The 23,677-nt window shown below is 37.4% G+C and overlaps 1 protein-coding gene across 10 annotated transcripts in view; it reads left to right on the forward strand.

Moving 5' to 3' along the window:
- Nucleotides 1-23,677, forward strand: part of SLC7A2 (solute carrier family 7 member 2) — a 56,482-nt gene that overhangs the window by 5,526 nt on the left and 27,279 nt on the right. The window contains exons 1-2 of one of the 10 annotated variants that reach the window (XM_054823774.1): nt 21,023-21,144; nt 23,058-23,190. The exons of 6 other annotated variants lie outside the window; for them this stretch is intronic. The gene's annotated coding sequence lies outside the window, so the exon portion shown is untranslated. Of the gene's footprint in view, nt 1-20,984; nt 21,145-23,057; nt 23,191-23,677 lie in introns of those variants that run through there. 3 more of the 10 variants (XM_054823775.1, XM_054823778.1, XM_054823772.1) reach the window with 3 other exon arrangements.

A 23,677-nucleotide genomic window follows, 5' to 3' on the forward strand; every position in this document is an offset into this window, starting at 1 on the left:
CACAGCTCTTCTAACAGCTAGCTGCTCTAGTTTGGGTTATGGCTTCTAGAAACAGCACGGCATTATCTAAAACTAGTTTACATAAGAATCCAGGCCATAGGATGACTTCTCCAAAGCTTATTTTGAAAGGGTAGAATCTCTTATTAGCGTCTACATGGCTGCACGCATCTGACAAGTAGAAATAAACCAGCCACATAGGGAAAAATGGAGGATACAATCATATATAAACTATCACATTATTGTCATGCTTGTCCACAGACTCCGGTTCTTCTTCCATCTCACTTTTTCAATTACCCTTTCCTACCACACCTAGTAGTTAATGTAGGTGACCTGTAAAGACCTCCATGCAGTTGCTAGATAAAGGCGATGTTTAGTGCCCTCAGTTCCCTATGACAACTTAGAAGTGCAGCAGAGTGCACACAACAGCTGCTGTTACTGATAAGTAATCAGAATGCGCAGTCAGTGGTGGTGATTCAGTGTTACGCTGTAGTCCTCTGTATCACTAATGCAAGGTGATTGTGCCTCTTTGTGATGGCAACACTGGTTTTTAGAAGTCTTGTATGGCTGTTCTCGCTAAATTACCTCATTTCTGAAAATTATTTTGTCAGATGTACTACCAGAAAGGCATGGTACTTGACTAGATTAATCCAATTGTATTGGTTACTAGAAATTTGGTGAACAGCAGTTTATCTGCTGTAGAAAGGTGACAAAATCTAGAAATATGTCAACTGACAAAATCCAAATATTTTTTTTTCATAGATCTTCTGCAGGGATCTTAACTAGGAATCATTTGTCAGTTGAGATTGGACTGAAGGAAAAGACAAACTGTACCAAGTGGTTTTGCCAGACTTTACTACCATCTTCTGTGTTTAATACACAACTTCACTTCATCTGTGCTTTTTGCTTTCCAAACTAAAGTGATTTTTTTGAGAAATGTATGGAATAAATTTGCTTTAAAGAACATTCTTCTTTACGTGACTTTTTTTGGGGAGGGAGTTGGATTCAATGCAATCTGATCTTCATTTCCTTTACTATGAAAACATTGAATGATGTGGATAACCTGTTCTATAGCTGTGTGAATTCATGTAGCTAACCCCTGGTCCTAGCCCATTTTGTTTGAGGTTACTTCTTTGTCTAGAGTTTGATTGCATGCTGTTTGACAAGATGGCAAAAGTGATTGTGTTTATTTTATTTTGTTTGTGCAGTACCATGTGCATTGTGGTTACGGAATAAATAGTAATTGAAATGGAATTTGGAAGGGATTATTTATTGTCCTCTTCTCAGTTTCCTTAGATTGAGAAACATCTCCATATTAGTTAAGGAAAATGTAACGTTTGGGTGTCATGAAGATATCTGATTACTCCCATGAGGACTTAAATTAATTCCTCTGAATTCACTGTTTATGAGTGATTTGGTGTAATATGGATTTTATTCTGCCCTTGAATGTTTTTGGACTATCATACAGTTGAGAGAAAACAATGGGATGTGACTTGCCATGAAATACTTCCAGCACTGAATTTGATGAAAAAGCTTGTGGATATATAGAATTAGCATAAATGTGTGATTCTTTTCAAGGTACACTGCTTCAGCATGCCTTTTAGAAGCAGTAGTTTAGATGACTAGGCAGTATTTTTGATCCTTGTAATGACAGTCTAACTTGTTTTAGGGTTTAAAGTTAACAGTAAGTATTTGAGTGCAGTCAGTAGCAGAATTTAATTGCTTTGTTCCACTGTAAGGATTCGAAGTGAGGGAGAACTTTTTAGGGTGGTATTGAAGAAGAAGTGTGTATCATGAAACATCAGTTTTGTTGTGAGGAAACTGAAGGCCAGCAAAAATTCTTACACATTTTTGCAGTAATAGGTACATGGTGATTTATATGTTTCATTGTTATTTTTCCTCAGCAATACGTTTTTAGAAACTCTGGATGCGTTACACCTATGCACTGCTTACCAAACTCTGTTCACTCTCTTTCTTTACATAGACTCAAGGAGGGGCCCTGGGAGGTTAGCCATGAAGAGGGGCCATTCTGCAGGTGTAACGAGGTCTGCTTCCATGTGAAGAGGGAAATCCTGAGCTGGGGGCTTCCTTCAGGCCCGTTTGTAGAAAGTGGCTCTTACATGTATGAATTCATTGTTCAAAAGTTATTTTTCAATAAGGCATGAGTATGCACTAGGTAAATTGCTATGCTGACAGACTAAGAGTGGCAGTTATCTAGAACTAGATCAATAAAAAGATCCAATATAAAGTGCATTGATAAGAATTACCAAGAAGTACACAGTACTTGGTTAGAAATACTATAAAATTTGCAATTATAATATTCAATATCAGATGGAAAAGTCCAGAGAAGTTGAAAATGGTACTTCTTAAAATACCATCTATGAGGAGACTTCACTATTGCATCTAATAAGCCTGTTTGGGGTTTTCACTGTTTTAAGGTGACCTATGTACCTGTCCTTGCCATCTCTTGAAGTGTATTGTATCCTTCCTGTCAGTTTAATTCTGCGCCCCATTCTGAATTGGCCCACATAGTTACTATAAAAAAAGATTAAAGTATCTTTTCAAGTTACTTCATAAAGTACATTAACTCCTAAGGAAGCCATATGGGTGAGTTGCCTTGCATTCTTTCCCATTTCCCAACTTATTTTTCAGTACAGTAGAGAACGCTATACTTCATGTTTACATCAGTTCATGTGGAATAACTTGATGGTCCGCAGAGATTTGCACTGGTGTAAACAAACAATGCCTACAGCCCCATACCCTGACCATGCTGGGGCTAAAAACATCTTTGGAAATAGACTTACGGAGGCGAAGTATTCTTTCTAAGGTTCATAACTGCCTTCTCTCAGTATTTGCATTTTTCTGCCTTCTTGTCCAGAGCCAAATGGATTCTTGTCCATTTATGTGAAAGATCTACATACCTGGCAGAAAGTAAAGTTGATGTCCTTATTGTTTTCTAGTATCCAAATGCTTGAATCCAAATCTAGCAGATCTAGTCAGACTCTTCTTGTGGTCTAAACGACTGAGTGGGATTTCAGCACATTAATCTTATGTAGTTGCTGGTTATGTGGCAAAAAAGAATATTATGAGGTCCTCTGTGGTAGTTTGTTTTCTGTAGCAGTGGTGGCTGAAGATGAGATGCTGCATAGGGAAGCAATGGCGATTCTCACGGCGTTTGCTCCTGAGAGTTGGAACAGGAACAAGTGAATATCAATACCCTAAGACATGTGGTAGAATCCAGATCACCTGAGAACTGCAGGTTTTCAGACACATTTTGCATAAATTCCTGTGCTGTGTAGAACTTGAGTTATGAGCCACATCAGGTCTGCATTGTTCTCTGGCTAGCATGAAAACTAAACATGCGATGTAAGTAAAACATTCAGTGCTGGCTTCTTTACATATTCTCAGAACATTAGGAAGCAGAGCATACTTTGTGGTCTTTGGTTTTACTCTTGCTGACTTGCTAGCAGAAATTTCCTTGACAATAAAATAAATAGGTTAGAACAATCCCACAGTGGACACTAAAATTATTTAAATGCATACTTCTGCAGGAATGAGTTGTTCATATATACATTTTCCCATATGGAAAGTGTTGTGACTTCACAACGAATGTGTTCTCTGCTTCTTTCTTTGTCAAGTATATTTTATTATCTTTTTAAACTAAAAGCAATACAGTGTTAGGTGAGCTATTGCTTGTCTGTTTAGCAACAATAATAATAATAATAATAATTTTATTTTGCTGAAGTGCATGACAGTCACATCAGAGCTTGAGTTCATGGATGTTTTAGGCCAAGATCATCATGAAGACTAATTTGTGGTCTTCCACTGCCCTCCCCAAACACACATATACTCCCCAAAATCATACATTTGTATTTTAGAGCTTAGTTTTATTGTAGCTCTGCCAATTACAATATGATTTTCCTATATGACTTCCCTACCAGTCTTGCTTTGTGTTCATTTCTCCACCTCTGTTTAGTTTTCTCTGCTTTCTTCTGAATGTCCAACCTCTGAAATTGTATTTTTTGTGGGAATTATATTGACCACCTATTGGTGAGACTCCTTTAGATTTTCAAGACAATGAGCAGTTTTCAGGAGTTGAAAAGTAGATGTTCATACATCATTTGGAAAAATCTTCTCCTTATTTGTCCCATGAAATGCAACTTTCATTATGGTGCTAGAGCCTGATACTGAAAAATACCATGTGGTAGCAAGTTAAGATTTGCTATGAGGTGTTCTTGTAGAATGACTGTCTTACAGCAGCGAGGTATTCACTGTCTGGTTTTTGCATGATGGATAGAGAAGAAACTGTCCAAGCTGGAAAAATTAGCCCTGTAACATACTTTCCCTAAATGAAGGAAATCTGTTCTAATTGTTGCAACATTTATTCCTTAGTGGGACACTGCTTCTGGGTATCCAGTCCAGAATTGTTTGCAGTCTCCCATGCAATGTTCAACTATTAGAACTATTTTATTAGACCATTTTAATTTATTACATGCATGTGCCTTATTCTGAGGCAACTAGTTTCAACATCAGACGTAGTAACCCCTTTTTGTATTTGTAATTGTCCCAGATATAAACTTTTATAAACCTTCCTGCAATTTTGTAGTACTCTATAAAGCCTTCCATAGTGTTTAATTGCCTATATACTCCACTTCATTAGTTGTCTAAGCAAATAATTTTGGATTTATTTTAAGGTTTTTTTTTCTATTTGACTGTTTTTCTGTCTCATGTGGTAACAGATGGGTTGCACTTAGTTCAATGAACCAGATGCAAAAAGAGCAGAATTTGCAGTAAAATACTGTTGATGTTGCATTTTTATCCACACACAATAAATTAAGTCAACTTTCTGATTATGTAAAGCGAATGTTTACACTATTTCATTGTTACTGATTAAAATGTATCCACCGTGCTCTGTGAAACAAGTAGCTTTCCCATTCTGGATGGGCTCATAGGTATAATTTGTGCATTTCATACTGAAGCTGTGTCAGCATATGCAGCTCTTGTGCTCCAGGCTGCTGTCTCTTGTTCCTGCTTCAGTAACCATTCCTCTGTGTCTGCACAGCTGTTTGTGGTACTGTGCAATGAACTGGATTAGGAAACTAATTCATTTTTTTCCTTGGGATACTTTTGATTAAGGATCAGTTCCCTGTTCCAGTTTATCACATGGCCACACATATGGCTGCGCAGCCACAACTAGTGGATGGACACAGAGGAGAGGAGAGAAGAGAATAGAATAAGCAATATGAGCTGCTTAAATTATACCACCATTGGAAGAAACTGTTGAATATGCTCCATATAGCTGTAAAACATACAGTAATTTTTCTTATCCTCTCTGATTTTTGTCTTTCCTTCCTTCTGGGCCACCTTTTTTTTTTTTTTTTTTTTTTTTTTTTAACTGGAGAAAGCATTAGTTGCAAAAACTTTGGTCATAGGAGTGCTTTATCACTAAAACTTTTGAAGTGAGTTTGGGCATTTAGAATCATATTTTTCCTGCAACATAGGAACTCCTGTAGAGTTCAGTTCCATTGTTTCATTCCTTTTAACAGGAGCTAAAAAAAGGTAATACATACTTGATCAAGAAGATGTCACTCACCAATTGCGTTTTTGCCGCTGCTGTCTTGTAGACTTGCTTGGTAAATGCCTTGTATGTGAAACTTTTTTTTTAATTAAGTATTTTGGGTAGTTCCTACTTTGCATCTGTTACATCTTCACTGTAACTGTAGTTCCATTACTGCATATTTGACCTGATTCTAATCTTGGTTTGGCATTGTAAACAGGGAATATTTCCATAGGAACCAGTGAAGTTATCAAAGTTGCAAAACATCCCTCTTCTCCCCCTCTCCCCAACACTCTCTCAACTCTCATTTGCATTTATTAGTAGGCTATTATAAGCTATCAGAGTTCTTCAACATATTCTTCTTGTGCCTGTTTATGAAAACATGTAATGTTACAGTATATTTGTCCAAGCAACTGCTTAATGATTGGTACAAATAACTCCTGTGGAAGACTGTGTGTGGGATAAGTATCTTCCTTTAATCTAAATCAGGGAACAATGAAACCCAGTATTTTAGTGTGGTTGAAACCTAGCTAATAACAGCATGGGTTTCAATGTTCCATATGGTTTCTGAGGATCTGAAAACAAATGATGCTGATAACACACAATCAAACAGCAAGTTGGTTTAATTGCAACCGTTTGCAGATGGCAGAAAGGCAGCAGAAACACAGAATAATGTGAATGGTGCTCATAGTGTTCCCTGGAGGGATAGCTTGGGATTGGAAGTGGTGGCTGGAAAGAAGCCTGGAACTGTAAGCAAGGAAGCTTACTCCTTGTACTTTGACTCCTGCTATGTCCACGGAAACAGGACTCTGGAAACGCACAGCAGGGCATGTGAGATACATGACATTGAATTTCTCCACTTTGCTGGAGGAGATTGCAAACCCTTGAAAACAGGTCATATGAGTCAAAAAGGAAAATCAGTAGTTGCTGAAGCATCTGCTTTCTAGGGAGACAAGCTTGCAAGTACTGTACATAGAATCTTCTTTGATGGTAAACAAACCCCTTGAAAAGCTCACCCAAAGACTGGAGGAAGACCTGAAACAGTGGCATATAGCAATTTTATTCACAGTGCTACTTCTGTGAAGCAGCATTCTCATAAACAACTAGCATGGCTGCTGCCTTGAAAGTGGAGAACTTTTGCATTTCTCTTAGAAAATTCAGTAAGCAGGATTTCAGGAACAACAACACAGAAACCTCCACAAAACTCAACTTGGGAAATAAATCTGTGAATTGGATAGGCTACAGAAATTGTCTGCCTGGATGTAGAACTGGATCAGCCAGGGAACTTGTATAAGGCTGAATATTTTATCACAGATTTCTACTTCGGAGGCCCGGAAGGGGAAGGGTTGGATTGTCCCGTCAGAAATACTGCAGTCCTTGACATTAGCTTTTTTTGTGACTGATACAGTTTTGCTGAAATTTATTTGACTTGGTTCAGTATTGCTGGTAAATTGGGTAAATTACTGGGCAGAACAGAAAGATAACTTTCTGAGCACAGACTCAGAGGTAGGAGTCATTACAAGAACCATGTTTTCTTACCCGAAGAGGTGAAGCTTGATATTGTATCAGCCTTCGAGAAAAGGAGAAGTAGAATATGCTTCAGATCAAGAAGAGTGAAACTCTAGTGTTAAAATTCCACCCAAGGTTGCAAAATGTGAAGGAGTATATACCATGCATTCAAACTGATGTTTCAGAATATGATCCCACACCAGGCTGCATAGTGGGAGCAGCTGACTATCCTAAGCAGTGAAGAATGGAAGTCACAGAAATGTTGCTCACATCCTGCGAGGCTTGTTTTGCTGGCCTTTGGTATTGATTTGACCATTTAGAGAGGTTCTCTTAATTTTTTGTATGTATCATTGAGGACCTGTATCAAGAAAGCACGTCTGAACCTTCAGCCACTTCTGGGATCTCGCTCACTAGTTAAGATAATATGGCAGCATTGTATTGTGCTATAGACTATGGGAATTTAACAATGTAGTGTTGGAGAATGTTACAAATGAAAGAGATCCTGGCTGATACAGAGCAGGATTTTTGTTTTCTGTAGTGAATGTTAAGTTGGCAAGCAAGTCAGCATCAAAAGACAAAGTGATTCAAAGAACAACCAAAAGACTGTTTTTGTACAAGGATGAGTGTGTGACATGAGGTTTGTACAGTATTACCAGTTTGCTGTTGGATGATAGGAAGAATTTTTGAAAAGAGTTACATTCGGTATGTAATGGAAAATATTGGATCTGCATAACCTAAGAAGCACCAAAGAAAGAAACCTGGATGTAAGAATTTAGGCAGGAAACAATCCTATTGGATTCCACTTGGGCAAACATCTGACTATTGAAGAAGTAATTCTGCAGGAAGCAGCCAGCCAAGCTTGAATTGTGGGGTGAAAAACCCCAATTTCTGACCTGAATCAACTGAACTATGTTTGTGTTTGAAAGATGAAATTTACAAACTGTTTCCATTCTTGTTTGAAGGTATTAGTAGCAATGGCTGCACTGGAGCTTCTTGTTGTTTTGACAGTCAGGAAAATTGATTGCTTATCAGTAGGAAGACTGATGATGAACCTACCATCCCACATGCTTTACTTGTATTTGATTGTTTTACCTCTACTTTTCTCATCCTATTGATTTTTCTCAGATTAAGCTCTTGGACAGGCCTTGATTCTAAGTTGGGTGTTGCTGCAGTGTGAATAATTGCAGAGATTTTTTTTATCTTAGCACGGCTGAAAAGTATTTTGTTTCACTAACTAGGACTCAGAGTGTATTTATGGAAATAATTTTGCCATGTGGCTACAATCTGTAGTAAATTCAAGTGCTTTTATAACAAAGCCCTTCATTTTGAAGGGATTTAGTCTTTTTGATTATACATAACTGAATTTCTGGATCAAGGACAAAGAATTAAGTACTTTCTTTTTCTTTTTTAAAGAAATAAATGCTGACTCTTCCTTCCCCCTCCTGTTCTGGAACTAAAACAGCTTGGCAGCAGTGTTTGAACACAGTTCCAGTTAAACCAGTTTTGGAACATAGCTTGGCAGGCCAGAATGGAGTAAAGCCAAAGTACGTTAGAGCTAAGTTTTAAAACCTAATTCTAAGCTGAAATTGTAGCTGTAGTGGGAGAGTGTGATGTAAAACTCAAATACAATGTTTGTCTCTTCCCTCGCCTCCTTTTTTCTTCTTTTGTTTGTTAGTCAAACTCTGCTAGGCTGCTAGAAACAGTGCTCAAACTTCTCATGAATCTTGCAGCTCTTCTGCCTGAGCCTCGGTCAGTGTGCATTGGAAATTACATAGTTAACTAGTTCTTTGAGAAGTAGCTTACTTTTTAATCATATTTTATTTAAGTAAAATTTCACTTACCTTAAAAATTAAGTTGTGTGGAGCCTATAGCACTGCACATAGCCAATCTTTCTCTTTGCTGTGTCATTTCTTGCAAAATAGTTGAATCAAAGGCTGTTTCCGTCTCCCTTGATACCTTCCAGTGTTGTACAAACACAGCTACTTTCAACTGCTTTAGTTTATCTGCTGTTGACTTTAGAAATACAGTTTGCAATATGAAAAGAAGACTGCAGGATATTATTTTTAAAGTTTGTATAAAAGTGATTGTGCATCTTTTTTTCCCACAGTGAAAATGTCTAGACTTTTCTGAACCTTTGTAAAGCTGTTATCCAGACAAATTAGTTCCATGAATTTGAGCCACATCAACCTCAAGAATTATCCAAATAAATGGGGTCACGAAGTCATTTTACTCGTCACTATAATACAAAACACCGCTCGTAATTTGAAAAGCTGACAGATATGAAAAGAAAATTGCTCATCAGCTACAGCCCAACCGTTTGTTTGTTTGTTTGTTGTTTTGGTTTTTTTAATAGGAAGATTTCCAGTTCATCTGAGTGTTCAAATTGTTTCCCAGCAGAGTGGACATTCTGTTGCATAATAATTTGGTCTGTCTCTGGGCATTGATAAGTTGTATTACGCATAGATGTCATGGGGAATAATTTGTGGCTAACAGCTAATGCCAAGCCTAAGAGTACGACTCCATGTAATACCCAGGTATATTTTTAGGTAGATGTTCAATTCATTTGGGAGAGGGGGGGTGTCATACTCCAAACTGTCAGTTTGATCTTCACTTTGATCTTTTATACTGTTTCAGAATTCATATCAATGCCAAAAATTAACTCCTCCATATCCATGGCTTCTCATCTGGTTTTGATTGTGCTTTCCAAGTAGCCTTTTATCCAGCATGTGCTTGTTACTTGTGCTTTCTTTGTATGCCATATACTCAGTTTGATAAACTTTGAACAAAGAAATGCTCTGAACACTACTCACGTTCACTTAGAGTCCATCTCCTCTTTTTTACACAAGCTTCTCCAAATGTGCTTTGTTTTAGTTCCAGGCAGTTAAGACTGTGAACATTATTTTGTTTGGTATTTTGCCCTTTGTGAAAGAAAGGGGAGAAAAAAAGAAGTAGTATGAATAAACTGAGTTAAGCTAAGTTTAGGAAGAGCCAGACTCATAGTTTTAACAATTTCCCAAATTGAATGATACTTTCATGCTCTGTTTATGTGTTTTATTTGAAGACAGCCTGAAAGCAGAACACAACTTTAATCACATGAAATAGCTATATTCTAACTAACATTAAGAATAGCTGGAATAAATCTTACAATCATCATCTTTTTCCCTGCATACGTTCTACTTACATAAGTCCTTTTCTTTCAACACTATAGTTTGAATACATCACATCGTTGGGAATACCTTTAAAAATTTTGGCTGTGGATCTGCTTGTCTCCTTTCTGTGATATTCTGTCACCATATATGGCATGTGTATGCATATATACATGCATATGTACATTACATGCATATGTCCATTACATATCTATCGCTATTGTAATCTTTAAGAAAACAGAAGTTGTTCCATGGACGCCAGAACTAACAATACAGCTGACTTGTGAAAAAAAAAGTCTTCATTGTCCTTTGGTTTTAATGTGACATCTTTTGCTTAGATCACAACTTTCCAACAAATTGTGTATTATGATACCCTTGTGCTATCAGTGGATCACATATAAATAAAGGAAGAAGTATCTCATTTCAGTTAAATTAATGGATGATAAAAAAGAAGAAAGATGTGAACATGCAGTAAACAAATATGAGATAATTTGATAACTAAATGTGCTTAATGTTCTCTGTTGCTAATGGTCAATACATAATAGAGGATGTTTGAGGGAATTTATAAATACCTGTGTGACACCCCCTGACCACCTTGGTCAGAAGTTGAGCCTGCCATTCAGGATCATTGGATGTGGCAAGGGAAGAAAGGGACAGAGAGGAGGATGTATAAAATGTTTATCGAGATGTTCTGTGTTCACTGAACATAGAATTAAAAGTTATAAGTTTATGGGGCTTTCTGTTGCCACAACAGAATGAAATTGGAAAACTATATTTCACCCAGTCTTCATGTGGGGGAAGTGATGGGCTGTATCAACCACTTTCCAGTTGCTATGTGATCCAAATTATCCTGAAAACACATTTGCAAGTAATTTATTATAACTAGTGCATCAGTTGGTACTGCAGGTATTTTACTGCAAGCAATATTTATGTGGTTTGTTCCTCTGTGCTGTTTGGTAGCCAGTGAAGTAGCTTCATAGGTACAATAAATGCAATTTAATGCTCAAATGACTTCTGATTTTTATGAGTGGAACAGCCTCCTGGAAAAACTGTGGAACTGCTAAGCTGCTAGCTTTTCCAATACCCTCCAGACAATTTATATTGAAGATAAAGTTTCAAGAACCGTCATGCTGTCTGGCTGCGAGTACAGATACACACGTCCACACACACAAGTTGGGCTTTGTCTGAGATGTTTGTATTATTTCATATGTCACTTATTATTTTCAGAATATTCATCACTTTATGAACCTATGCTTGTGCTGTCTTACGTGTTTTTTATGCTCTGCTGAAATGACTCTCCTGCTATTGCTAAACTTATTCTGGATTTATACCAAGAGAAGATCTTGTTTCTTCAGGCAGACTTGCCAATGTTTCAAGCTTTATGCATTAAATCAGATCTGCATAGATCTGTGAAGCAGCAGCCTTCATCATGGTTATGCAACTGTTGTGCATAGCTGATTAAGATACAAAAGAATACTTCTTTCTTAAGGGAAGTTCACAAAGGGTTTTCTATGTATCTTCAGAAGATGCTGAACAGAGCCTTGCTGTCTGCAGTGCTCTATTATGTGACAACATGGAGCACTTCAGCCTGTTCAAGTGTAAGCTCTCTGGAAAGCCACAGCGCATGGTTGGGCTAACATAGGGTCACTTCCCCTAGCTGTTGCTTGGCCACTTGGAAATCTGTAGTCAAGATCCCAGTGTGGGATTTGCAAGGTCAGTGTTGGTTTTTGCTGTGTTTTGAAGTCTTGGTCATGTTTTACTTGTGAAATGTTACACACAGTCAAGCTGGTTATTGACTTGCTTAAAAAATACTGAGAAATTTGAAAACCTTTTCAGAAGATTACCCAGTTGAAGGTTATAATGTTCTTCAAGCTCAATTCCTGATGCATTAAATGTAGAGGTGCTATTTAAAGCCAAGAATGAAAATGGAGCTCTCTGGCATTAGTTGCCTCAGTAATAAATAATGTTAGATGTTAGGAATTATATGATCTTGACATGGACAGTGTATATTCAGAATGTGTGTCTGGAGTGTCTACATTTAATGTCAAAGGGTAATGCTCTGTAACAGGGTTGCTATAGTGACTTTATAGTGGCTTATTTTGGGGATTTCATATTTGAAAATGATGTTTGATTCTGCAGTGTGCAGATAGTACCCCCAAGGAATGCAGGGTGGTCTTAACACTACTAACTTAGAACACAGAATGCTGTTTAAAGCTTCTAGGATTAAGTCTTGCAGATGGAGCTTATTTATATTCTGTGAACTAACTATTCCTGCTTATGTTGTTTTGTATTGTTCTGATATATAAGTCTAAAATAAATCACAGCAGTGCACTTAGCACACCAGTTCTGTCTGGTGTGAGGGATGTCTGCCAGTGGTGTTGGGCACATCACAGTTCCATTTTCACACAGAATGGAAGCAAAATACTTCTCTGATTTAATATTTAAAGTCCAGTACAGATCCAGTGATGGATCCTACTTTAAATACTTCACCATTATTTCAGACCAGTATTTGGTTGCAAAGGAGATTTGTCAAAACCTTTATGTAAGAATCTCTTAAATTAATTCTTACTGCCTTTGACTTAAGGTAAATGAAATATGGACTATAAACAATGGGTGAATCTAATTCCTGGATTTCTGTAAGGAAGAGAAAGCAAACTTGGTTTTTAAAACTGTTATAATTGGCAGATAATTAATACATACTTCATTTTAAACGTTCCATTCTGAAAAAGTTGTGACACCTTGATTAGGTGACCTAGTTGGTTTGTGGGTTTTTTTGTAATCCCTTTAAGATGACATCTTTTCCATATATGATAAAAAGTCATATAGAAACAAGTAAGATTTGTAATAGGAATTCCTTTCCTTCCCTTGCTCCATGACACTTTTGTAAGTGAAGCTGTTTCCGGTATCATCCATGATTTCTTTTAGTCTTAAGTTAGATACATTTATCCTTTCTCTCTCCTCCACTCTCTGTTCTTCCTTCCATGGCCCCCATAGAACAAAGGGGAAAAGTCCACTTTTTTATATAAAATTGAGTTATTTTAAACAATTTTCATTAAGTCAATACAGAACATTAATTGCACTGGGTTTTTTTAAACAAAAAGACCAACTAGAGCCTGTTAGTATACAGCGCGCTGGTCAAATGGGCCAAGAGGTGCTGTGACCTAGGGATGGGACTGGATAACCTCAGCGGAGCAAGAATCCCTGATGCTGATACCACTTCTGCCATCAAACCAGCCAGCTGGTGCTGGGAACGGAGGAGAGAAATGAAGTGAATCATTAGTTCTTTGCTTAATTTCCATTCTTATGCCATGAAATTAGGCTACTTTTTGGGCTGTTGAGCTGTTCCCTTTGTGGTTCCCCTGTGGAAGCGCTCAGTAGCACACAGCTGAAGCCATTCCAAAAATACATAGACTTTATAGAAACTTTAGAAGCCACTTCAGGAGCTTAGGTATGTGAAAGGGCTCTCATGATTTCAACTTTAAAATCAGTGGCTAAGTCCCTTTTAGAGAATCACCAGCTTTTGTGCAAAGCAGTACAATTTTCAGCAGGGAAAGGGTCGGGATTTAATTTTGATCCTGAAGTCATTACTCATATCTTCCTGTTAGCACAGAAAAAAAAATCCAGGATTGTATTTGTAAATACTTCTCTACTAGTTTGTCAGGGGTTGATTTTTTTATTTTGTCTAGTTTTAAAGAGGACATAATAGATGGAATTGATCTGATGTAAGCTTGTAAGAGGCTTTTGCTTATGTCTTACACAAGAGGCTGTCATGGAAATTTAGTAACCATGGGGTGAGAGGTAAAGCTCTGTTACTGATTAAAACCAGCTTAAAAAAGAGTAAATAAAAACAGCGACCTTCATATCATTTTTGCAGACATTTTCCGGCATGGAAAATGATTGTTAATGACATACCTCAGGAATGAAGTAGAAATGGAATTAATAGAAATTTTCCAGAAAAAATTGTTTTTTATAGGAAAACTGATTGTTCATTTAAGGTGGTAACTGGAAAGATTTCCCTTTTTTTATACAGGAAAAGACAACAATTTTAGCCTTTCCAAGTGAAAGATTTTTAAAGAAAAACAAAACAAAACAAATCCATCAAAACCCGCTCACAAATATTTCCACAATAAAAAATCCAAGTAAACTGAGAAAAGAGATTATTTGGCTGAGGGGAAAAAAAAAAGTTAAAGTGTTATAGGACTAGGAAATAAATTTTCAATTGGTTAATTCAGGTAATGAAGAAAGTGATAACTAGAACAAGACAAACTTAGAAAACTATAAAGTGAACACATTCAAAACAACTAAAAAAGTACTATCTTTGTAAATAATGATATAACTCTTCATAATCAATAACTCAGAACCCCATTATTTGGGTAAAACCTTCGTAAGTTGGAGTTTTTTAAGTTTTGAGATTTAAGTACCATTTTAAAATGGCAGTTGCATTTACATAGGCTAGGATAATTACTATGAAATGTGCCTAATTACCTACTGAAGTTGCCATTAGAAGAAAATATATATGGTCAGTAGTATGTTACCACACATTTGACTCAAACATGGACTGTTGTCAGAAATGGAATACTTTTTTTTTAAGTTTGGTTCAGTTTGAGATGTTGTGAGTTCCACTAGCCTTATGGAAAAGCAGAATAAGATCTTACCCAATAGCTTACATCTCAAAAAATGCTCAATGTCTGAACATTTTGTTTTCTGGTAGATCTTTCTCCTTGGTCTTATTGAGACTTATTGTAACTTCACGCCTCTGATGAAGAAATGTGTTCATACCTTGACTGGCCTGTGGTGCCTTTCTCATGCTCCTTTCCCATCTGCACTGTGGAGCCACATCTGATGTACCTTCCACAGGTCTCCAGGGAGATGTGAGACTGCTTCATTTCAGTCTTGGCAAGACATGGCATCACTCTTTATTTTCAATTACAGATCAAGTGTTAGTTTAAACTTTGATTTTCTTGACTCTTCTTTGTATACATTACAAACTTTTCTATCTAAATTTCCTATTTATATTTATCCTATATTCAAGGTGTGGATTTGGGCAAAAAAAGTATGCATGGCTTATTTGTTTTCTAGATAGTGTGGCTTTAAATAGTTACGTTCCTTCTCCAAGGCTTCTCCAGAACTCTGATTTTAGACTTGGGGACCGCACTATGAGTCAGCACTACAAACATTTCCTTTAGACTCTTGGGGATATTTGGAATCCAACAAATGATAGCTAGTAGCTGCTTGGGACATGCTTAATATTAGGTTAAATGACTCATTCCTGGGTCAAAATAACTAGTAGGAATTTGTGCCAATGTAAGCTGCTCTTCTTGTTATGTATGAAATGCAGGTTAGCAGATTTATTTTTCATGCCTGTATTAGTCTAACAGTATGTGATTATTTTTAATAGGATGTATTATATTTCTCTTACAGAAGGTCAGGATTTGAGGTATTTTTCATTCTAGTACAAAGTGAAAGAGAATTATTAAAAAAAAGTTGAGAGAATTGGTAAGTGATAATTTTATTTTAATCTGTACAACATTCTATAGGAACTACTTTCAGCAATCTGCTTAAACCATGAGAAGAAATCTAAAATAAATATATTTATATTTTAATAAATAGGAAGCCCTTTAAAAAGTGTTGATTGTAGTATATTCTCTTCAGAAATGATCCTGTCATAACATTATAGAGATAGCCTCCATTTCTGTTGAGCTTTATAAAGATTCTTTTTCTCTTACATGTTTATGATCATCTTCTGTAGATTAGCACATAGGTTGCACTAATTTTTTTTTTTTTTTGTGGTTACCTGGATTTTTATTCTCAGAACCACTAAAATGTTAATTATTTATCTTGACATGGAAAAGGTTCTTGCTGGCACTTGATGAATCCTTTTATGAATACTAGTACATCTTCTCAAACCCCATCAGAGTTGCACAATCTGTACAAACCACGTTGTGTTTTTTTTTCTTGTGCATGTCAAAAGTTATGTTTGTTACATAACTAAACATAACTAAAAGTTACGTTTGTTACAGTCGGCTAGAAAGTCCTGACTTCCAAGGTAAAGCAGCACATGCTGTGCAGAGCACCGTCAAGGGATTGCAACGGTTCACTAAGGCCCCGGTCCTGCAAGCACTTTTGTTCATGTTTAACTTCTGTGCAGTATGGATAGTTATATGGGCAAGCACATGGATATGCTTTTGCAAAGTTAGCACCTCTAGTTATGTAAAACTCCACAGCTTTTTGGCCCGTAGCTGCGAGGCTGTATCTGCGAGACAAGTCAGAGTCAACAACAGAGCAGCTTTTAATCAGTTTGTCATTTGGGCTTCTGCAGTATTTTGTTTCAGTCCATGCGAGAATTTCACAAATTAATGGGGATTATTTTTTTTTAAGTTTAAAGTTCCCTGAGCATCAGTTACCGCATAACTCTATGACAATATGTCCAAACTCTTTTGACACTGTAAGAGAAAGTCTTAAAGGAGCCTTCCATAGGAAAAGAAATAAAATAGTTTTCTCTTTCAGTGCATTCCTTCTAATATAGTCAGCTGTTTCATGGCAAGAAGTTAATTTCTAATCAGCTTCTTTATGGAAAGAATGTGCTGTGAAAGTCCTTGGGGTATGCAAGTCAGAGAACTGTTGGATGAGGCACTTTAGATAGTCCAAGTGTGATATAATTGCTAAGGAGCAGAAAAGAAGTCTCTAAAGCTGGAACCTAAGCTATAAATTAATGTTGTGAGTCAAAACACAGTTGGATTTGTACCTGGAAACAAACTGGGAGCCAAAGCGGACTACACAAAGTGGGCGTTCCACAGCTTTTTTCTGGAGAGAAACAATAATCTCCTCCGAGAGAGAAGCGGGGTATGCTATTGCAGCTAGCTGCCTCCAGACAGCACTCTATATGCTTAGTCTCAGTGCCTCACATCTGGCATTCTTCACTGGTACCCTGCCAGACCCCGTACCTTCATGAACACCTCTTTGATGCTGCTGTGTCACACACCCTGTGGCACACAAATACACCTTTCGGCTGAATCTATGAAAATGCCACTCCGCTGGGTGGCAACATGGTATTCTTGTAGTTTCAAGTATGCAGCATGACTGAAAACACACAGGTCCACAGGACCTCTGAATCAAACACTACGTAGTGGGGACATACTGATCTACCCCACAGTGCTCTAGATCAAGGCAGGACAGATGCAAACTATTTTATTTCACCAGCCAGTGTACTCCCTGCCTCTTGGCTGTGAGCCAGGGATGGTTCTAGGTTTGAATGCCTTGAGCAGTGTAGCTGTTGTGTGTTCCTGTTCCCAGGATTAAGTTACAGAAAGTCAAATGAACCACAGCAGTGCAGCTTCTGTCTGTCTTTGCAATGATCCATAAATTTACTGGTGTTACCAGGGATGAATTGTTATCACAGCCAGGCGATAGCTCCAAAGGAACCAGAAAGTGCACTTGCGAGTGACTTTCCAGCCCCGTGGATGTCAGTAGAGTTTCTACTCTTAATTTAAAGAATGAGGATGAAATTTTGAACCAATTTATACAGCCCCTGAAGGATTTGAACTTTTAGTGTCTGTAACAAATCTGTACCATAGTAAGGTCGAGAATAAAAATGGAGAGAGGCAGAAAGCAAAGAAGGATCTGGGTAATACTAAATCTGACTGACTTGTTTCTGGCATTTTCCATAAAAGGAAGATCCACTTCTGAAGAGGCAATCCCAGAGGAGCTGGTGCCTCAGAGTTAGAAACGGTACCAAAGAAAGTTTTGGAGATGCTGCTGTTACATGGATGAACAAATAACTGCTCATTTTGTAGTTTTCAATGAGATGCACTGGAAGTGGATTTTTGCAAACTCTAGAAACCTCATGATACATTCACTGGATTGTTTTATGCTGTATATTAGATAAAGTAGTTAAATATGGTGATTGCAATGTATGTTATGGCACTTGCAGACAAAATTAAAATAGAGAAATAATTTGCATGGTTACATTTCTATTCTGTTTGGGGAGTAAATCCATGTAAGATGTAGTGATGGTGCTCTACTGTGGAGCAGTAAGAGTGGTGGTGGGGTTTTTTCTTCTTTATTGTACAGTGAATAAATTGAAAGCATGCTAGAGATTGCAGTGGGTAGTGAAAAAAGATCCAGAAAAAAAAGTGACACCCCTGAAGTATTTCTTGTGGAAAAGTGTGAACAATCTTTGTGTTGTGGTTGGGAGAGGAAGGGTTAGTCCATTCTGTCATTACTGTCTACTTCTTCCTGTTTCCTAATTCAAAGTCCTTATTTTGAATCAAATCCTGACCCCAGTGACATAATTTGGAATTTTGCTGTTGGTTTCAGTCTGACCAGGTTTGTGTATTGAATACCAAGAATTGTTTGTCTTGCTCTGTGAATACGACAACATGTTCTGGACGGCTCTGTGTTAATTCTGCACAGTGCAAAAGGTTTTGAAATGTGTGTACATACAAATGCAAACACTGCATGTATATAAAATATCCATAAAATATTTTTATAGGTGTTTTATAGATGCTATAGGAAGAACTATGATTATAGGGAATTAATATGTTTACAGGAATGCAATTTTGAAATTAAACTACTTTCTTAAGCTTGTTCCACCTTCTTGGAAATACAGAATTGCAATTCCCCTGTTTAAATGTGGGCCCATGTCCCTGTTATGACCACATCTATATGGCCTGCATAGTCTTCAGTTCTACAGCCACATTTAGAAAGTAGTTGATAGCAGTTTTCAAGGTTTACTTTTTTGTTTGTTTTTTTTGGGGATGGTTGATTTTGGTTCGTTGGTTTTGTTTTTGTTTTTTGCTTTGACCTGCTGAACTGTCTTTTATTAATAATTAATAAAGCCACTTGGGAATTATTTACATATGGTGATACCCCAGACAGTGGTTCCAGTTCCAGGAGTGACATAAATTCATAGATCTGCCCAGTACAGTACATCATCATTAACCTGGCAAGAGTCTACCAGAAAGTGATTGAAGCAGAACACTAGTGCCCGGCTAGCCTCATACTCAGCTTTTCTGTGGGGGCATCCTGCCCTCGTACTGTGGGAAGGTATGCCTGAGGAAGGCTAACTTTTAGAAGTCAGGTAGAAATGGAGTCTCTGTATTCAGCACATTATGAAGCAATTGCAGCTTCTACTTTTTTTTAAAGTGGAAGGGATGTTTTCCATGACTAAGCAGTAAATCAATTTATGCTTTAACAGTAATTCCTAGTGGATCTATATGGTTGGAAATGATTCAGAACTGGTCTTGAGGATCTTAACTAAAAGCCACACGAGTAATTCTTGAATCATGCACAAACTTGCTAGAGTGTGATGGTTTGGGAGAAAAATGCCTATATGTTGTCGCAGTTGAGAGTGATGCTCTTAAAAAGTAGTTTCTGTATATTTCCATACAAGAAACCTAACTTGTTTAGCAGCTTGCACCTCTAGCATAACTTCTTGTTTCTGTCTTCTGACTGGGTATTAACTGCGAAAGAGATAAAGTTCATATTTAACAAGGTTGAGGTCAGCACAAGGGGAAGAATGAGTATTGTTATCATTGGAGCTTCAATGAACAAGACCTTTTCTCTTCACACCTTTTTGCACTTTAAGAAAAGAATAGCCTTGGATAATGTAAGAAATGACATCTGGACTTCTGGTCTTGAAATACTGCCCACCCTCGTGGAGCACACTCTTCTTGGAGGCATTTCTCCTTGGATCTGGGAGAGGTGAGGAAAGGTTGTCTTCATCCCTTGTGTGTGGCTTCAGGAAGCAGGACTTTTCATGAGGGAAGGAAGAGGAGCCTTCTGTGCTCCTGTGGCACTGGCAGACTTTACACTCAGGGAAAACTAAAAGCTGAGAGCAAGTTGCAGGGGCTGCTGCACTACATGTGGTTTTCTCCATATTTTCTTAGGAAAGACTTTTTAATGATGAGAAGCATAGGGCTTTTCTCTGCAAGGCTCATATTTTCAGTGTTCTCTGAACAAAAAGAGAGATACTGAAACACAAGTATTTTAAGGGAAACAATATGCTGTGAATAATGTTGACTGGAAACGCTACTACATGTTTGGGGTGGGGTTGTCTGCCATTGGAAGTAACAAAAATACAGTTGTATATTATCCATTGGGGTTTGATTTATTCTGGAAGCTAATTTTTAAGAAACTGAGGGTTATTTATTGGTTGTGTCACAGGCATATTTGGGCTGTTCTAATTCCAGTCTTCAGCATTTTTACATTTCAAGCCATATAAAGGAGAAGAAGATATATAGTGTATCTACTCCAGTTCAACAGAATGGGCTCTAACCAGATTCTAAATATACTGTCTTCTGTGTTGTTTCTAGCCACAGCAGTACTTTTCAAATTATTTATATTCTTCTAAAATGTACTCAGCAAAAGCAGTTTTCATGCTACGTTATTGCATTCAGGCCTCAAAGCATTGCAAAGTATCTTTCAATATACTTCAAAGCCAGTTTATTTTTTACAAGGGCAGTGGGAAGACTGCTTTCACAGTGGGAGATCAAGTTTGACATCCACATTTTTGCTTTTCCTTCAGGATGTGTAAAAGGAGTCCCTGGGCTGTATGTGGTCGGTACCCTCACTACAGCGCGCCTTTTGTATGCAAGCACATAGGTGTGTTTAAATGTAGAAAACGGCATTTGAGTTGAATTTTATGTTGTGAAGACAGTGGATATGATTTATCTGAACAGCAGCAAGACTTTCTGTCTCTCTCTCTGCCTGCCTTAGCTGGGCAAATAACTGGCCAATTCGCAGTCCTCCAATCACCCAGGCTGCCGAGCCTCCACCCCCCAGCACCAACCGCTCTCGCTCCACATACAGCTGGCTTTTAAAGCAAATATTTTAATAAAATCACTTTCAGTCATTACTCTTCCATTTAAGACGGCAGAAGTTCAGGACTGGGTAAGAGGAGCATAAGTTTGTCCAGCAGAAGTTGCTCTGAATCAGGTTTGTAATGAAGTTTACTACTGAAAGAAGTAACCTGAAAGCAATGTAGCTTATCATAGGAAACTTTGCGTTTAACATATATGCTTTTTGAGTAGCAAGATCTGTGGTATGCAGTAATTACATTTAGTTTACATTACAGCATTACTGTGCCTCTGACAAAGTGCAAATTACAGTGTTAATATATAAAAGATGCAATTTATGTTTTCCTTCCCAATCTGACTGGAAGGTATTTCTGCTTTTGGATGATAAATCTTTCGTTTTCCATTTTATACATATTAGACTTCTGTTGCAGGTGCTGCTTTCCAATTTTAGGGCTTTAAATATTATTTAAATAGACTACTTTAAATATTCTAAGGCATTAGGAGTTTTGTGAAAGTCTTGGGCACAACATCAACTTTTAGGACACTTGCAGTAAAATCATGTATTGTCTGTGCATGTGTGTGTACACACACAAATCATAGACTATACCTAGTTTTGCTTCATCTCTGAATTCTTTCATATATTATTGCACTAGATCTAGTCAATGCAATACTGCAATTTTGAATAAGGCTAAATGTACTTAAGAGCAAACAAAAATTTTCTCATGAATTCTACAGATGGAAAATATAAAATATAAACTTTTACGGGTTTTTTTTCAGGAAAATGAGGCTGAAGGAGGACTCTAAATCAATCTGTATATAATCAGTATATATTTATATTTTCCCATTTTCAGTATGTTACAAATTTATTGGAGTATTTTCTCCCTAATTGATTTGCTGTTAAAAATGTTAAACTACTGCACCTAAAATTTATAGTATATTATAGTATACAATATTAGCTCAACAAAATAGTTTATATGTAAAATATCTTTAAGTTACTTTTGCTTCAGGAATCTTTAAACGTATGTCTCAGTAACAGTATTAAAACTTTCAGAGGTTTTATATTGCTTTATAACTGTTGGTTTCCATATGAGATTTTTATCTTTTTTATTAGAGCTTTTAAAGGAAAAAAATGTAGGAAAAGTTGAATGGCAACTGCAGCAAAACTTTGGGTTTTCCCACCCGTAGCTTGGATTTGATGTGTACTATCTTAAACCGCTTATTACACGTAATTAAATTCAAATGTTATTTTAATGGCAGACTGTGGTTGATACATGCTATAAGTTACTTTTTTGCTCCAATATCCATCTATTGTTTGCATTTTGTTTTAGGGTGGGAGGCTGTTAGGTTATTTTTACATGGAAGATACTTTGAAAAAATGTAGATTTTACATGACTCTGAAGCAGTCAAAGCAATTTTAAAGATGAATACAAGCTTTGCAGATGGAGACTTTGCCCCTTGCATTATGTTTGTAGTTACAAGTTTTTTGACACCAAACATTTCCTGCTAGAAGAGGGCAAACAATAGACGACCATTAAATGTTCCTGATCATCTATCTGAATGGAAGAGCTAGTATGAATTATAAGGCTGAACTCATCTTTTTGGATTAGCATTCAGATGCGTCATGGTCAAGCAGTAAATTTTCTGGTTTACAACTGGTGAGGAAAGACTGAAATTAAGAAGAGTCCTTCAGCAGCTACTGTAGAGCTAAAAAAGCCAAGACAAGAAAGAACAAAAGGGATTGGAGAGGTATCTGTGCTTATTCAGGTACTCTGACAAATACCGTGAATGTCCATGAGATATGAGGAAACTTCTGGGGTCTTTCCTCCCTATGTTAGACAGATCTGTCCAATTCCTTTCCTGTCTAAACTAAGTCCTCCTGTCCTGCCTGCCTCTTTGTTGTACTTGGTTGAAGGGATAAAACTGTAAACAGCAATGTGGACGGCATTGCGAGTCTTTCTAGGAATGTGTTCAAGGATGGAGGAGGCTTGAATATGGGCTGAACATTGGTCCTCAAGTCTAAGGCTGTTGAACCGGGGCCTCCTTTTTTCAGAGGAGTGTTATAGAGTAATCTGTAGCTAAAGAAAAACTTAGTCCACAAGAGACTTCAGAAGTGCAGTGACCCAGCACAGGCAAGGCTGAAGAGAGCTGCCACCTCAGTTGTACACAGCAAAAGGAAGGTGCCAAGGTCAGTGACAAACGGACTTCACAGGTGTTTGCTTGTGACAAATGTCTCTGTAAAGTAGACTTCACCGAAGTGGAGCCTAGCACAGGTTTGAATGCATGGGAGAAGCAACAGGTTGAGTGTGCTCCTTGCCTAAATTAGAAATAACTGCACACTGTTGGTGAGTGCAAGGGCATTTTCCTTTTTGGTTTCTTATCACTAATTTCCTATGCTTAAACGCTGTATAAACTCAGGATTCAATCTTTACTCTGTTTAAACTGCATGAACAACTCAGCCCACCCTGACTGACTGCACGTTCAGGCTATGTGCCTAATGCTGTTGTTGAAAGGCAGGCAGGTATCCAAGTTTGCTCTAAGAAACATAGGACAGGTGTCTCAGAGATGCCTCAGAAGCACGGTGAGCTCTGTCAGCAGCAGAGCATTAAAAGAGCTTACTTCCTTCTTGATTGATTATCCAATATATTACCAAAAACCCCATTTTCCAAGCTGTC

This window comes from Grus americana, chromosome 4 (assembly GCF_028858705.1).
Source record: "Grus americana isolate bGruAme1 chromosome 4, bGruAme1.mat, whole genome shotgun sequence".
Lineage (NCBI taxonomy): Eukaryota > Metazoa > Chordata > Aves > Gruiformes > Gruidae > Grus > Grus americana.